Genomic DNA, 12,752 nt, shown 5'->3' on the forward strand with positions numbered 1-12,752 from the left:
CCCCCCCACGCCACTCCTGGAGGGAATGTTTCAATTCTGAGGAGATTGTCACATAACACTTGGGGATGTTCTGTCATAGAGGATGCTGGCACCTACCTAAGGGGACGTACAAAGGAGAATGAGGAAGACAGAGAGATGAAGCCAAGACTGGCCCAGTACCGAGCCATCTCTGTAGGCCCCACTCCCTGAGAGTGAGGACAGAGAGAAATTAGCCTTCCAGAGACCGCAAAGACACGCCACAGGCTTGCCCACCTGCTCCAGATTGAGCAAAAGCAAAGTAGCCCTGGTCTTGACTCCCTTGTTGGCCCCTAGTAGACCCTCTGGGGATGGTGGAAGGGTGGGGGACAGCTCCATTGAGGGGCTCTACAAGCCTGGCCAGTAGTAGCAGGAAGCCACTATAGGTACCTTCTTGAAGACACAGAAGGACCATTGCTGACAAATCTTGAGTTTTCCAAAAGCTAACTTTGAGGTTGCCAGGTAAAATCCAGGTGCCATCGACTGGAGAGCTGGCTCTTTCTTGTCCAGCCCTTCAGAGTGAAAGAGGGGTCCTGGAGAGCCAGGACCGTGTTTGTTGGGGAGGAAGCGCCCAAGAGCAGTAGGGGAGGAGCTCTGAGGCTGCAGGCTGGGCCTCATCTCTGTCACCTTCCCCTTCCCATGCCAGTTCCCCCCTCTCAGAACTTGGATGGACCCAAGCATCCTCGGGGGTGAAGGACAAGTGACCCTCTCCTGCTCCTCCCACCCCAACTGCCCTGTCAGAGCAATGTCAAAGTGGCTGTCATCAGTTTTGGAAGTGAGCAGGAGTCTTGCCACAGGCCCCGAAGGCGTCTGGGAAGGGAGGTAGCTTTGAAGGGACAGCTAATATGAAGGGCTTGGGGCTGTTGTGCTCAGCTCTGCTGTGGGTGGGGAGCATGGGCAGAGCAGAAGGGAGAGATTAGCAGGTCAAGAGGACTACTTCCTTTTCTACTTCTGGAAGGTTCTGATCAGAGAGGTGACATCATCTGGTTTACCAGGACCTGTGGCTATGGAGGTGAGGGAAACCTCTAAGAAGATCTGACTCGCAGAGTTCGATGAGGCTTTCTGTGGTGTCTGCCTTCCTGTCCGGTGGGACCTTCTTCCGTGTGTGTGTGTGTGTGTGTGTGTGTGTGTGTGTGTGTGTGTGTGACTTGTTTATAGCCAACCAAGCAGGGCAAAGTGAATAGGGAGTTGCCCCCAGGAGCACACAGTACAAGACTGATGTCATTTATTTTCCTCACTGGCTGTGATAAAATGGTGCGTGGGGACGCACACAGTGAGGGGCTGACAAAGCCGACAGGACCCTCTCTATCCAGCAGAGCACACAGCAGTGTCCCACCATCAGCCATGTCTACCTGCATCACTGTGCCCAAGAGAACCTCAGGATGAGCCCCACCAGCTCTGGTCAGCTTTCCTCTTGCAGCCTTTCTGAGATGCCGGGTGGCTGTTCCTAGACCCCCTATTCCTGCAACCTGGGCCAGTGATGCGTACTAAACTGAGAGGTTTGTGGGTGGGCCGGCTCTGTCTGGATCTGCAGGATCCCTAGAGAATGTGGCACAAGCAGCCCACCTGAGGTGGCATGTACCTGTTATCCGGTACACTGGAGCCCGAGGGCAAAACTGTCATAAATTTGAGACCAGCCTGGGCCTCATAACTGAAAGAAAAACAGCATCTAATAAGTAGCGGGCCCCTAGGATCCTGGATTTAGCTCGGTGTCCCTGTCTCCCAGGGAGATCACTTAGAAGTCCCACCTCCTCTGTACCTGCTGGTGGGCAGAGTTCTTGTCCACAGCCATGGTTCTGCCTCCACATCGCTATGTAGAAACCTCTTTCTTGAGCTCATCTGCAGCCAGCCCTGAAGTTAAAGGCAGAGAGGACCTCATTGTCGCACCTGTATTTTTATTTTGTTCCCTGATTCCCCACATCCAGCTCAGGTGGGGAGAATCCCTCACTTTGAACCACACACATTTGGGATCCTGAACACCTTCACCGCTCTCACCGTCCGTCTCTTCTAAACCAGTGAGCTCCTGTGCATCCTGCAAGATCCAGCTCAAATAGCCCCTGTTTCCAGACAGACTTGGTCACATGGTCTACCATTTCCTTGCTCTTTGTACTTAGTCTGAGCCCTTTGAACCCGGCCTTGGTGGCTGCTCAGTGGACATTTCTGAGAGGATCTATCAGGAAGTAACACACTTGGTCTTGGCCCCTCAAGGGTGAGCTTATCAGCCTCTGAGGTAACAAAGGCCAGTGTACAGCGTCACCATGGCAACTCCAATGAACAGCTTGGAAGTCTGCTCCTTAGTAACTCCCTGGTCCTCTGGGGTATCAGTGTTACTCTCTCTGACCCTCTGGAGTGGTTCACCTGGGGAGGTGAGGCAGAGGGACCTGTGGGGTGCCCGGGGCTCCACCACCAACTGGAGTTTCATTTTCCTTTTCCCCACTCAGACTTGCTTGTGAGTGCCAGGTGCCCAGGCTGCAGCTGCACGACACGCATCTTCTCCCCCTCCTTGGTCAGTGCCTCTCAGGACCTTCCTCTCCAGGTCAGTTACTGGTTGTGACCCCACCTTCTATGTCAGCCAGCAAAGGCTGCTCTGACTGTTTGTACTTCTGGGGCCAGGGGTAGCTATGGGGGGTATGTCGGGTTGTGATTGGGGCTGGGGGACCAGCTATGATCTGAAAGCTAATCCAGAAGCACAGACTTGAACTTCACTTGACTTCAAGATGGATCACAAGGCCTATTGCATGTTAGACACTCCCGTTCCTATTTAGTCCCGCCCCTGATCCTACTTCCTCCCTGACCCCCATCTTCTCCTTCATGACAGAGTAAGTTCACAGAGACTCTGAGCATCACTGCAGGTCCTTCTAAAGACACACCAATCTTCTGGCTCTGGGAGTGTGTCTTAGTCACTGTTCTGTTGCTGTGAAGAGACACCATGACCATGACAACTCTTTTAAAGAAACCATGGGCTGGCTTAGTTCAGAGGCTTAGTCCATTGTCATCATGACGGGAAGCATGGCGGCATACAGGCAGAAATGTATTGGAGAGGAGCTGAGAGTTCTACATCCGGATCCACAGGCAGCAGGGAGAGAGAGAGAGAGAAACTGGGGCTGGTCTGAGCTTCTGAAATCCCCAAACCCACTCCAGTGACACACTTCCTCCAACAAGGCCACACCTCCCATTCTCTGTCAATTAGAGCCACTTCTTGATGACCATGAATTCAAATATATGAGTCTTAGTGGCCATTCCTACTCAAACCACCACATTCCACTCCCCAGCCCCCAAAGGCTTATAGTCATAGCATGATGCAAAAATGCATTCAGTCCAGCTTCAAAAGTCCCCATAGTCTATGACAGTCTCAACACAATTTAAAAGTTCCATGTCTCTTTGGAGACTCATGGAACTCTCTTAACTGTAACTCCTGTAAAAATCAAAATAAAAAAGCAAATCACATACTTCAAGCATCTGAACAGGATGTACATTACCCTTCCAGAAGGAAGGAAAGGGAGCATAGTGAGGAAACACCGGACCAAAGCAAGAACAAAAACCATCTGGGCAAACTCCAAACTCTGGATCTCCATGTCTGATGTCAAACGCTCTTCAGATCTCCAACTGCCTTCAGCTTTGTGGATTGCAACACACTTCTCTTGGGCTGGTTCCACTCCTTGTTAGCAGCCTTCCTTGGCAGGTATCCCACAGCTCTGGCATCTCCAACATCTTGGAGTCTCCAAGGCAATCCAGGCTTCACTTATACCACTTCAAGCAATGGCATCTCTGGGCCTCCATGCAGGGACACTCCTGATATACGTCTGTCCTCAGAGGCTTTCCTTAGCCATAGAGGGAGATTCTATAACCCCTTTCTTGTCTCCTTGACTCTAAAGCCAGCACCATGTCACCAAAGCTGGAAAGCTGCTTGCTGGGGCTGGGTCAGGGCCGGCTTGTTCCATCACATCTACATCACCTTTCTGGTTTTTGATGGTTTCCTTCACTGTCTAACCTTGGCTGTCCTAGAACTCACTCTGTAGACCAGGCTGGCCTCAAACTCAGAGATCTGCCTGCCTCTACTTCCCAAGTGCTGGAATGAAAGGTGTGTGCCCACCATGCCCATCCCTAAATTTATTTTCGCAAGTTGGAAGCTTAGATGGGTAGATTCTGGCCCTGAGGTCACCACTCTTTCTGTTACATTCAACACCAGGCTTTTCTTTAATCTATTTATATCTTCAAGCACAGGACTTAGTTTTATTCCACTTCCTGGTGCCCCTTTTCTCCTCAGTCTGTACATTTTCTATTTTACCTTGCTTAGCTTGCTCCTTTTTCACTGTAGATCTATATAAGATTGGCCACTAATAACCATGACCCATGGTCAAAACTAGGCCGTTTTGAAATCTCTGCCAGCATCATTAATCCAAAACTCTTCAATTTAGCCTCAGGCAGACTTTTCAGACAAGGGCAATAAGCAGCCACTGTCTTTGCCAAAATATCACAAGAACAATCTCGAGGTCATTTACTAACACTCTTAAGCTGCCATAATCTGCATTGCTTGATAGTACGGCCCCTTAAGCCCTACTTAAAGCATTCAACAGCTTTTCCAGTCCAAACTTCCAAAGTCCACATTCCATCAGCAAGCAGCAAGGTCAGGTCTGACACAACAACACCCCACTCCCTGGTGCCTACTTCTGTCTTAGTCACGGCTCTATTGCTTTGAAGAGACACCATGACCATGGCAACCCAAGGAAAGCCTTGGGTTACAAAGGAAAGCATTTAATTGGGGACTGGCTTACAGTTCAGAGGTTTAGTGCATTGTCATCGTGACAGGAAGTATGGCAGCAGACAGGCAGGCATGGTGCTGGAGAGTAGCTGAGAGTTCTATATCTGGAGCTGCAGGCAGGAGAGAGAGAGAGAGAGAGAGAGAGAGAGAGAGAGAGAGAGAGAGAGAGAGAGCGCCTGCCTTGGGTTTCTGAAACCCCAAAGCCCACCCTCCTAATGTCTATCAAGTAGAGCCACTCCCTAATGACCAAACATTCCACTATATGAACCTATGGGGGCCATTCCTATTCAAACCACAGCAGAGTGCTAATATGAATTGTAGCAGTCAGCTCTTGCTGTGTAACAAATCACTCCAGCATTTAGCAGCTTACAGTGCTGGTGTTAATAGCCTCACAGTGGATTGGGTACATGGACACAGTTGTGGTGGGTCCTGTCTCAGTTTCTCTCCCAGGCTGCAGTCACGGTGTGGGATGAGACTTTGGCCTCTCACAGAGAAGAATGAGCTCTCCATAAGGTGTTGGACAGAGGCTAGCTCACCTCTCCACATGATGCCTATAGAAATGCACATAGAATTTGGCCATTGGCCTTCAACAGAGCCCAGAAAGCAAGACAGCCTGAGAGAGCATCTGAACAAAGGCAGACGCCCATCCTGTCTGTCACACCCTAGTCTGCTGACTTGACCAAATGAGGTCCTGTCTGCCTCACAGGGCATGAACAACACTGGGAAGCAGAGTTTCCCTGGGGGCCTTCCAGCTGGTCCCCACAGACATGTGTCCCTCTCACAGGGATCACACATGCATCCCCTTGAGATCTCTGCCAGCTCATCTGATGAGGGGAGGTGACAGAGAACTAGAGGATGGGCGAATTCAGTTCAGGCACGGGTGGGGCTTTGCTGGGGTTCCTCACAAAGTCCACCACCAGGGGTCTTCCTGAAGTCAGCAGCTGCCAGGAAGTCCCAGGCACAGGGAATCCTGCAGGCATTCCTGTTCAGGAATGAGGATGGAGGAGAGTTTGACAATGTTTGAGTCCCTAGTGGTGCTGAGTCCCACAGACAGACATTGAATGACCGTTGAACGGGCTCCAAGGCAGGAAACAGCTTTTCACTAGACGTCCTGTACTGTAAACTCACGTCCAGGCTGAGCGATGTCTTAAAATTGCGGTCCATGGTGTCTGCTCGTTCCATACACTCTGCATCCCTTGCACGTCCAGCTGGCAGCGCTTTGCTGACAGTTTGGTAACTCACGGTACAGTCTGTGAGTCACTCTGGACAGAGGTCATGTCTTGTTTATCTGAGGAAGCTTCCTATTCAGCCTCTATGAGGTGTTGCCTTCATTCCTATACAGTGGTTCTCAACCTTCCGAATGCTGCGACCCTTTAATACAGTTGTAAGGACCCCAGCCATAAAATTGTTTTGTTGCCACTTCATAACTGTAATTTTGCTACTGTTATGAATCATAATGTAAATATCTGATATGCAGGATGGTCTTAAGCAACCTCTGTGAAAGGGTCATTTGGCCCCCAAAGGGGTCATGACCCACGGGTTGAGAACCATTGTTAAAAGAGTCCTCTGTGTGGCTGAAAAATGGTCTGGTCTCCTTATCTTCCCACAATGTTAGCAGGTTGTACACCACACTGCTGGCCTTCTCCTGAGTACTCGGAGCCTTTTCTTATGTGTAGGCACATGTGTGCATGTTCATGTGAGCATGTGCACACGTGTATGTGTATATATGTGCACACATTTATGTATCTATGTTTAGAGACCAGAGGTCAGCCTCAAGGAGTCTGTCCTCAGGAGCCACCTACTTTTTTTCTTCTTCTTTTTTTTATCTGGCTGGTATCTCACCAAGAAGTGTAGGCTGCCTGGCCAGAAATCCTCAAGGCTCTTCCTGTCTCCACCTCCCCATCTCTGGGATTGCAGCCATGTGCCACCACGCCTGATGTTTTACACGGGTGCTGGCCATGAACTCAGACCCTCACGCTTGCAGCAAGCATGTTATCAACTGCACTGGCTCCCTATTCCCTAGAACCATTTTCTTTTTTTTTTTAAATTGTTTTTATTGAGCAATATATTTTTCTCCACTCCCTCCCTTCCTTTCCCCTCCTCTTCTACCCTCTCCCATGGTCCCCATGCTCCCAATTTACTCAGGAGATCTTGTCTTTTTCTATTTCCTATGTAGATTAGATCCATACATGTCTCTCTTAGGGTCCTCTTTGTTGTCTAGCTTCTCTGGGGTTGTGATTTGTAGGCTGTTTTTCTTTGCTTTATGTCTAAAAGCCACTTATGAGTGAGTACATAGGATATTTGTCTTTCTGGGTCTGGGTTACCTCACTCAATATGATGTTTTCTAGATCCATCCATTTGCCCACAAATTTCAAGATGTCATTTTTTTCTGCTGTGTAGTACTCCATTGTGTAAATGTACCACATTTTCCTTAACCATTCTTTGGTAGAGGGGCATTTAGGTTGTTTCCAGGTTCTGTCTATGACAAACAAAGCTGCTATGAACATAGTTGAGCACATGTCCTTGTGGTGATTGAGCATCCTTTGGATATATACTCAAAAGTGGTATTGCTGACTCTTGAGGAAGGTTGTTTCCTTATTTTCTGAGAAATCGCCACACTGACATCCAAAGGGGTGGGGTTGTACCAGTTTGCACTCCCACCAGCAATGCAGAAGTGTTCCCTTTTCCCCACAACCTCTCCAGCATAAGTTGTCATCAGTTTTTTTTTTTGATCTTGGTATTCTCACAGGTGTAAGATAGAATCTCAGAGTTTTGATTTGCATTTCTCTGATAGCTAAGGATGTTGAGCATTTCCTTAAGTGTCTTTCAGCCATTTTAGATTCCTCTGTTGAAAGTTCTCTGTTTAGGTCTATATCCCACTTTTTTTTTATTGGATTATGTGTTCTTTTGGTGTCCAATTTCTTGAGTTCTTTGTATATTTTGAAGATCAGCCCCCGTCCGATGTGGGGTTAGTGAAGATCTTTTCCCATTCTGGAGGCTGCCGTTTTGTTTTGTTGACCATGTCCTTTGCTTCACAGAAGCCTCTCAGTTTTAGGAGGTCCCATTTATTAATTGTTTCTCCCAACGTCTGTGTTACTCGGGTTAATTTAGAAAGTGGCCTTCTGTGCCAATGCACAGAACCATTTTTTAGTTGTACATCTTTTGGCACATGGAAAGGGTACTTTCATTGTATCTTATTTATTGTGTACCCCCTCACACACACTTACATGTGTCTTGTGTGTGCACTAAGGGGCACATGTAGAGGTCAGAGGACAACCTGTGGGAGTCAGTTCACTTCTCCCACCATGTGGGTTCCAGGGGTTGTACTTAGGCCATCACGTTTGTTGGCAAGCACCTTTACCTGTTGAGCCCAAGTATGAGAACTTTCAAAGCCTGGGAGCCGGGCTCCCTTGCGTTTAATGGCCATTCCCTACAAGGAGCAGGAAGGAACATGCTGTTCCAAGTCCAGGTGTGGCTGGTGTGTCCGTCAAACGCTTTGCCGCCTTCCTTCCATGTCACCCCAAGCAACAGTGCCCAGGTTTCTGGTACTGTATATCAAGGGACTTCTTCCTCTAAATCCTGCTGATGGTACCTCTCTGCCCAGTGTGCCCTTGACAGCAGCATCCACTTCTTGACTCCTGCTCATCTGGGACTTAAGGCAATGGAGGATTTTCCTACCACATATCTCAACCTCCTCCAGCCAGCAGAGGGGTACTTACTGCTTGGTTCAGAACATCCCCCCCCCAATAATCTCATTTGTTTGCTCTGGCCACACCCCAATTTGGTATCAAAACGTGTGTTGGTGAGATATTGCCACCATCACATAAAGATAGCACAGTGGCTTCAAATTTTTAAAAGTCCCAGGGGTTTTTATCTGTTTGTTTGTTACTTAAGTTTTCAGAGGTACCAGGTTATGGTTCACAAAGACTCAAATTAGGAAGGTCCCATGTGGAAAAATTTGTGACCAATATATGTGTTGAGGAGAAAGAATGTGGGCTTATTGAGTGACCTGTAAGAAGTCAGACATGGAATGTATCGAGAACCTTTTTTCAGGGAAGAGGATGGTGTTGGCATGAGATGCAGTTCCTGCTGGCATTTAGAAAGCTCTGCCCGGGAGCCCACGTCATGCCCCAGAAGCAGGGGCTTCTCCTCAGGGATGGCATCCTCTTGTCTGAGGAAAGGGTATTCCAGTCAGCCAGTTTCCTGACTCCTTCTTGGAATTAGGTCAGGAAACTAAGTTAGAGCATAGGTCTGAAAAGGGAGAGGATACAGCAAGGGCGGCCAGGGCCACTGATGGCCATGGCCAACCGCACAATGGGTCAGGTGGAGGCAGCTCCACTTTCGAGTTGAGGTCTTCCAGGGACAGGGCTCACTTGGTTCTTTGAGGACACTGAGAGCTGTGGCCTGTGCTTCTCAGGAACTGCCGGCCAGAGACTGCTGCAGTCCCCTCCACATGGCTTCTGCATGGGTCCGGTTCATGCATGGGGAGTCAGAGCAAGTCAGCTGAAGGAAGTCAGGGAGAGGAAGGCAGATGTCATGGATCTAAGCCAGGAGTTGCCACGTCATTTTGATCAAGAGACAAGCCACTAGGTCCAGTCTGTACTCGAGGACTGGCCAGCCTGTGAACCTAGGGGGAGTCACATCAGAAAAGGGACAATTATCATATGTTAATTTTTATTTTGTGGTGCAGAGCATTGGCTTAGGGCCTCATGCATTCTAAGCCTTGACCCCATGAAATTTAGTCATAATTAGTAAGGAGTTTTGACTAACAATTTTTAAGGGAATAAAATTGATCTGCTTCCTACCTGATTTGAGGTTACCAGCAAATCAGCTTGCTGGGTGACAGTTACACAACAACAACAACACACACACACACACATGGGGGAGACACATATATGCACTCACTCACACATACGGGGGGAGACACACACTCACACAGAGTCTCTTTGATTCAGCCCTTGGAGATACCTTTGATGGTTAATTTTGGAATCACCTGGGCAGAGAATCTCACTGAGAGGTTCTTTAGCTCAGGTTGGCCTGTGGGCACGTCTGTAGGAGATTGTCTTGATCATATTCACTGATGTGGGAGGGCATAACCCACTGTGGGCGCCACCATTCCCCAGGCTTGGGTCCTGGGCTATATAACAGTGGAGAAAGTGAGCCAGCCAAGTAGTAAGCTCACAAGCACTCCATTCTCTCTGCTCTGGACTGTGGGTGGGATGTGAGTAGCTGTTTTAAGTTCCTACCACCAGGATTCTTTCCTGCTAGGATGGACTGTACCTGGTGTTGTGGGCTAAAAGAAACCCTCTTTCCCCAACTGCTGTTGTCAGGGTGTCTTATCACAGTGATGGGAATGAAGCCAGCATACTCTTCCAGTTCTCACTTCCTGCTTCTATTCTGTCCTTTCCTGAGTTTAAAGAAGCTATCAGGCCAGGCTTCATTACTGACATTACTACATTTGTAGAAACGTGGGGGACAACTCAACATGTGCTAAAAATAAGGGAATATAAACAAGAAAAAGATTGCAGGGCTGATGGTCTTGGGTCCAGGATTTCCTAGTGGACTTCCTTCTTCTTCAGTGAACAGCCACTGTGTAAAATGAACTTCGGGTGAGGCTCAACCAGGCATTCATGAGTCCCTGGGTTTCATGTTCCCTTCACCCCAAGATTCCTGTTTTAAGCTATGTTATGCAGAGGCCATGCAGAAGGAACAGAGGAATTAACTCAGGAGCACAGATCCTTCACCCAATCGTCCGTGAAGAACCATGTGACAGTTTTAAATACATGGCAGAGGGGGGACTTAGGCAGTGGTCCCACAGCCAGGGCCTCCTGGAGTTGGTGGAAGAGAGGAGGAAGATGTGGGAGGAGATGAGGAGAGAGTAAGAGAATCCCAGTGACACCGTTATGTGAGAAAGACCACGGAAGGCCAGGTGGTGGCCCTGGCTAGCTGGAGCATCTGGTGACTGGCGGGTGGTTCTGGGGCCTGGGCTGAGCTGGATGCTGAAAGAGCAAGGACAGCTGCTGCATGGGGAGCCTGGTCAGGGCTGGCTGGACCCCTGGGGCCTCTCCGATCAGTTCTCAGCTGTCATCCTTTATGGAAAATGTCACCTGAAACCACTCAGCGTGTGCTGCTTTGTCTACAGGGCCAAGCTCAGAAATTGTGGGTCCCAGAGCCAGAGTCCATGGAGCTGGGCCAGAAGCCAGGTAGGATAGGAACACTACCGGCAAAGACGGGTTTCTTGGGGTGGGGTGGGGGTGGAGGACTCCCATCCTCGTCTTCTTTAGTCTTGCTGAGGTCTCCAGATGGAATGGCCTAACTGACTCAGGACACTCTAAGACCAGAAGAAAACTAGAGGGAAGAGCTTCGGAGCCTCCAGCAGCCAGGCCTGGCAACTGACATCATGTGGTCAGGGTCTCTGGTCTCTTGGGGTTAAGATGGGGTTGCTGAAGGGCTTGGCAGCCACTCTTATGCATCTGAAGTATAGAACTGTTGGGAACATTGGTCAGGGTTGGGGGGACGTCAGGCCTGACTGAGTCCAGCATAGGATAATGTATGGGCTGGGGTTGGTGGCCGAGAGGATGTGCATCTATGCTCTGGGTACTGGGGACAAAGATGCCAGCCTGGAGGGAAAGGAGTCCTATGAAGGTGTTGCAGAGCCAGGTCAGCACTGGGAAGGCTCCCCCAGGGTAGCTGGAGATGGCGATTACACGGGGGAGGGGGGAAGCACTGGGAGCTTCATTTGCCTCAAGCTTCCCAGTGACCCCAGTCATTCCAGTAGATTTTTAAATCCTTGGGTTCTGGGCCTTTCCTGGAGCAGTCTGACTCCAGAGTCTGTATTTTTCAGTGAGTGTGATAGGTATTTTGATAAAAAAGGCCAGAGCTACAAAATTCTGCTCATGGTCCTTCCTTGGTCATGGTAGTAAACAAAGCTGGGCTTGCTTACTCTGTCCCCTGATAATGATCAGAGGTGCAACGAGAGTTTAGAAAGGTCAGATGCAGACAGCTATCAACCATCCATCCATCCATCCATCCATCCATCCATCCATCCATCTATCCATCCATTCCATCTGTCTTAGTTAGGATTTCTTATTGCTGCAAAGAGACACCATGATCATGGCAACATTTTTAAAAATTTTTTATTTTATGTGCATTGGTGTGTGAGGATTTCAGATCCCCTGGAATTGGAGTTATAGACAGTTGAGAGGTGCATGTGGAATTGAACCTGGATCCTCTGGGAGAACAGCCAGTGTGCTCTTAACTGCTGCACTGTCTCTCCAGTCCCTAGAGATTGATTGATTGATTGATTGATTGATTGATTGAATACTCTGCATATACACATTTATGCTGGAAGAGGATATCAAATCCCTCTATAGACGGCTGTGAGCCACAATGTGGTTGCTGGGAATTGAACTCAAGATGTCTGAAAGAGTACCCAGTGCTCTTAACTGCTGAGCCATTTCTCCAGCCCCACGGCAACTCTTATAAAGGAAAACATTTAGTTGGTATAGTGTACGGTTTCAGAGGTTTACTCAGTTATCCTCATGGCAAGGCACGGCAGCAAGCAGGCAGACATGGTGCTGGAGAAGGACCTGAGAGTTCTACATACATATCGATCCTTAGGCAACAGAGAGTGAACTATGTCACTGGGTGTAGCTTGAGCATAGGATACCTCAAAGTCCACCTCCACAGAAACACACTTCCTCCAATAAGGCCATACTGACTTCAACAAAACCACTTCTAATAATAGTGTCACTCCCTATGAGTTTATAGGGGCTGATTACATTCAAACTACCACACTATCCCTTCCATCCATCCATCCATCCTATCCCATCCATCCATCCATCCATCCATCCATCCATCCATCCATCCATCCACCCATCCATCCATCCATCCATCCCATCCATCCAAATACTCTGCTCTTAGAGCTCAGAAACTCGCTGGCTCTTTTTCCACTTGCCTTGGTTCACTGCCAGAC

The sequence above is a fragment of the Microtus ochrogaster genome, chromosome 15 (genome assembly GCF_000317375.1).
Source record: "Microtus ochrogaster isolate Prairie Vole_2 chromosome 15, MicOch1.0, whole genome shotgun sequence".
Lineage (NCBI taxonomy): Eukaryota > Metazoa > Chordata > Mammalia > Rodentia > Cricetidae > Microtus > Microtus ochrogaster.